This window comes from Halichoerus grypus, chromosome 3 (assembly GCF_964656455.1).
Source record: "Halichoerus grypus chromosome 3, mHalGry1.hap1.1, whole genome shotgun sequence".
NCBI lineage: Eukaryota > Metazoa > Chordata > Mammalia > Carnivora > Phocidae > Halichoerus > Halichoerus grypus.
The window spans coordinates 133,090,787-133,094,929 of NC_135714.1; the positions used below are offsets into that span (position 1 = coordinate 133,090,787).

A 4,143-nucleotide genomic window follows, 5' to 3' on the forward strand; every position below is an offset into this window, starting at 1 on the left:
GGGAACAGTACAGCATTTCTCTTTGGTCTATTAACATCACTTTCCTGGAGGGGCGCCTGGGTGGATCAGTTGGTTAAGCATCCAACTCTTGATTTTGGCTCAAGTTATGATGTCAGGGTCGTGAGATCATGGTTGGGCTATGTGCTGGGGCATGGAGCCTGCTTGGGATTCTCTCTCCCTCTCCCTCTGCCCCTCCCCCCCCCACACTCTCACGCTCTCTCTCTCTTTCTAAAAAACAAAACAAAACAAAAACAAAAACACAGCACTTTCCTGTAATTAATCAACATAATAAATACGAAATTTGACTGTGACTGAATTCTGCTCATGTTACTGACTCTGCCAGCAACACTCTCCTCCACCCTCAGTCCTCCCCTGTCAGCCTCCATTTCCATATGAATATTACATTACTCTTTAAATGTGTCTCTCCTGTGTGATTTTCATTATCGCTTATTTAAAAGCTGGATTAGTTTCCTGTGGCTGCTTTGACAAGTTGCTACAAACTTGGTGACTTAAAACAACAGAAATGTTATCTTCTCACAGTTCTGGTCAGAAGGGTGAAATCAATGTCAGCAGGGTCACGCTCCTTCCGGAGGCCGAGGGTAGAACCTGTCCCATTACTTCTTCCAGCTTCTGGTGGCCCCTGGCATTGTTTGGCTTGTGGCAGCATCACCTCAATCTTCAAGGCTGCCATCTTTATTTTGTTTTATTTGCTGCAGAAAGCTTTATTGCTTCCATTTGGTCCACTGCTTGGGAGAGGACTCCAGGGTGGTTAAAAAGCTGCCCAGGAGCTGCAGGGAAAGGCTCACACACAAGCCCTGGCACCAGAGGGATGCCAGAGGGGCCCCTCCAAGGCTGCTGGGCTTCAGAAACTCCTAGTCATGATTGAGGATGAGCCTTTTGAAGAGATACCCATACCAGCCTGGGGGCCAGCCAGCCTGCAGAAGTTAGTCAGGTGGTGGCCCATCTTCTTGATGAGTTTCACCTCCTCGTCTAGGAAGTGGCTCTCCAGGAAGGCACAGAAATAAGAGTCTTCCCCAGGGTGGGGGGAACCCAGGGCTTGCAGATCCAAAAGGGCCTGGTTCAGGTTCTTCTCCAGAACCAGGGCAGCTTTCATAATGTTCAAGGTTTTACCCCACTCATTTTGGGAAGTCTTCTGCAGGTCCCTGAAGAGGACGGAACCTTTGTGCTGGTTTTGCATCTTCCTGGAACTCTCAGCACCCTTGTGCTTCTCCTTAGCCAACTCATGGAAGAAATGGCCCAGCTCTCCAGAGCCACCTCATCAAGGTTGAGGTAGAAGCCTAGAGACATGGGTGTAGAAGTCCACAGGTGCATGTTGACCAGGCAGTTGATAGCAGCCTCCACCTTGGTGGAATAATTGTGAGGAATCTGAGAGCTCATGGTTGATCTATCATAAGGAACTAGGCTCAAATAAGGTATTGGCTGGTCCTGGAAGGCTGCCATCTTTAAATCTCTCTCTGTTGATCTTCATATCACCTTCTCTTCTGTCTGTGTAACCTCCCTCTGCTTTTTTCTGGTAACACTGTGATTAGATTGAGAGCCTATTTACTCAATCCAGGATAATCTTCTCAAATCAAGATCATGAATCACATCTGCAAAGGCCCTTTCTCCTCATAAGGCAAGATTTACATATTCCAGGGATTAGTATTTGACCTTTTTGGGTGGCCATTATTCAGACTACTTACATAAGTCATCTGTCCTTTGAATCACAAATTTGTTGATAATAGCACTAGTCTCATTTTTTTAAATAATTCGTCTCACACATGTCATCACCTATTACACTGTAGATTAACTGAAAATAAAAAGATATGGGGTTTTTTGTATCTTTTTTTAATCCTCTGTAGCAACAAGTTCATAAACTTGTACATGATTATCAACTTCTGTTAAATTTAATAAGTTTTTACAATTATAAATATTACTTATGGTGACTGCTATTATTGAAAATATTAAGTTTTCTCATTTCTCAATGTATAGTAAATCTGTTCTTTTATTCTATTCAGGTGCTGGATCTTAAGGTTACCAAAACAATACCATGTTCTTATATGCAAAAGTTTCACAGCTTAGTTAGAGAGATGAACAATGAAGAAATAACTACAAACAAATGCAAGAATGCTAAATACACAAAGGGAAAACAGAGAGGCACTCCCCTGGGAGTCACATATTACTCCTGAACATGGTAGAGCTAAAATTGCTTCTATTATAGAGGTTATAACCAATTTGTATATTTCTGATCACTAAATGCCAGAATCTTGATTGATAGACTTTGAATATTATTAATCTGAAATGCATGTGATATATAATTAAAACCTAAAACTATAGTGACCTTGATCTAAGTTCTTTGATATATTATGCAGAATAAAGTCATCCATACTTTCTTTTAAAGAACATAATTGTATTTGGCTACATTTTACTGTATTTTGTGAGATGATAGGCAAGCATCCTATATCTTGGTTTATTGACTTCTTTAATCCCCCCCCTTTAAAAAGTAATTATGCCCTCAAAGGAGCATAGTATTGTCTTACAGTTTCTGCTCTACCTCCTGAACCTGCTCTCAAGTGCAGAGGCAAGTGGCATGAAATAGCTTTGATCTCTTTTATTCTGATCCTCCAGTAATAATTTTTCTGATATGGGCAAAAGCAGCAGTTTTCCTCTTATGATAGGCCTTTTAGAATTTTTTCTCCTGGGACCCGAAGGGCATTGAATTGAGTTCAGAGGAGCCACACAGTTATGGGAATTATAGTCTGGTTCCTACTCTATTTTCATATATGATAATTTTGTCTACCAATAATTTATTCTAAATGTACTTTTTTTTTATCTGTAAGATTTTATCAATCTTGGGGAACCTGAGTGGCTCAGTCAGTTAAGTGTCCAACTCTTGGTTGCGGCTCAGGTCATGATCTCAGGGTTGTGGGATCGAGCCCTGCAGCATAGGGCTCTGTGCTCAGTGCAGAGTCTGCTTGTCCTTCTCCCTCTGCTCCTCCCCCCACGTGATCTCTCCCTCTCTCTCTCACTCATAAATAAAAATCCTTAAAAAAAAAAAGATTTTCTCGGGCGCCTGGGTGGCTCAGTTGGTTAAGCGACTGCCTTCGGCTCAGGTCATGATCCTGGAATCTCGGGATCGAGTCCCACATCAGGCTCCCTGCTCAACAGAGAGTCTGCTTCTCCCTCTGACCCTCCTCCCTCTCATGCTCTCTGTCTCTCATTGTCTCTCTCACAAATAAATAAAATCTTAAAAAAAAAAAAATTAAAAAAAAAAAAGATTTTCTCAATCTTACTAGAATCATCACATCTTGATTTTTTTTTCAGATTTTATGATACTTCTTTTCCCTTAATTATACCCTATTTTCCTTGTTTTTCAGTGACATAAAGTTCTCACTTGGGTCTAGATAACAATGAATAAAATAAACTTATTTTGTTTCAAATAGTTTTGTTAAAGACACATTTTTCCATGACACTTATTGAAGATAGTAAGGAAAACTTTATTCAAGAGGATTACTGCAATAGGGCTTTTCAGTAGGGGAGAGAAATCAAGCTCAACTCTGAATAAGGAAAAACAGGATTGTATAGCCAAGGAACAAGGTGGGAGTCAGTGGATGAACAGTTACTGAGAGGAAGCATCAAGGCTAGGGGGATTCTGGCGAAAGGGACTTGACAGGATTCTTGCTGAGGTCAGGCCAGGGTGTTAAGACATCCAGGGTGGGGGATGAGGAATTCAATCAGATATAGAGGGTGATCAGATACCAAAGATGGAGGATCCTGGCTAAACTGACTTAGCAGGATTCTTGCTAAAACTGAACTCAACAAGGGGCGCCTGGGTGGCTCAGTTGGTTAAGTGACTGCCTTCAGCTCAGGTCATGATCCCAAGGTCCTGGGATCGAGCCCCGCATCAGGCTCCCTGCTCGGCCAGAAACCTGCTTCTCCCTCTCCCACTCCCCCTGCTTGTGTTCCCTCTCACGCTGTCTCTCTCTCTGTCAATTAAATAAATAAATAAATAAAATCTTTAAAAAAAAAGAACTGAACTCCACAAGAATAGAGATTGAAAGGTAGGGCCTCATTGAGAAGGGGGCTCAGGGGAGCCAGCCTGATTAAAGTTTAGTCAGAGAGATATTTTTTTAAATTTTAGAG

The 4,143-nt window shown here is 41.8% G+C and overlaps 1 pseudogene; it reads right to left on the bottom strand.

The window, feature by feature from the left end:
- Window positions 1–872: 872 nt before the first annotated feature.
- Window positions 873–1,398, bottom strand: LOC118528810 (ferritin light chain pseudogene; annotated as a pseudogene).
- Window positions 1,399–4,143: the final 2,745 nt, after the last annotated feature.